Raw genomic sequence first — 591 nt, forward strand, 5'->3', positions numbered from 1 at the left:
TCCATTGTTTGTAGTAATAATAAAATAAATATTTATTGATTTAAAATTCTAGCAAGACTAAAATCTCTAGATCACCTCCTCACAAGTTTTTTTTACGTTTGAAAAAAATATAAACACATTTGTGTGTTTTATGGTAATCGGAACAAAATAACACTTTTATAGTTAAATATTTAGTGATTTATAAAGAATCGGAATCGGAACCAGTAATTGTATCGGAATCTGGAATATGTAACATTTATACGGTATAATCACATTGACACACCGGTTCCCGTCAGATCACCGAAGTTAAGCAACGTTGAGCCTGGTCATTACTAAAATGGGTGACCAATTTGGGAATACCAGGTGCTCTATGTAGGAGGACGTCGACACCTCCCTGCGAAAAGTTGCAAAAACCTAACATTGTCATCTCCCCTAACAGGGATATACATGCGACTGGGGACCGCTTGTGAATTTGATATTCCCATGGAACTTCCTCCTTTGGAGGAAGCCGGTTAAACCCTGAATAAGGTTGGTGCTGACTGCATATTTATATAATCTGGAATTTAGTACGGAGTCGGTAATTGTATCGGAATCGGGAAAAATATTGGAATC

The 591-nt window shown here is 36.7% G+C and overlaps 1 pseudogene; it reads left to right on the plus strand.

The window, feature by feature from the left end:
• The first annotated feature begins 235 nt into the window (after positions 1 to 235).
• On the plus strand, positions 236 to 354 carry LOC145244028 (5S ribosomal RNA; annotated as a pseudogene).
• The last annotated feature ends 237 nt before the right edge of the window (positions 355 to 591 follow it).

This window comes from Euprymna scolopes, chromosome 22 (assembly GCF_053919585.1).
Source record: "Euprymna scolopes isolate OS-2025 chromosome 22, ASM5391958v1, whole genome shotgun sequence".
Taxonomy (NCBI): Eukaryota; Metazoa; Mollusca; class Cephalopoda; order Sepiida; family Sepiolidae; genus Euprymna; species Euprymna scolopes.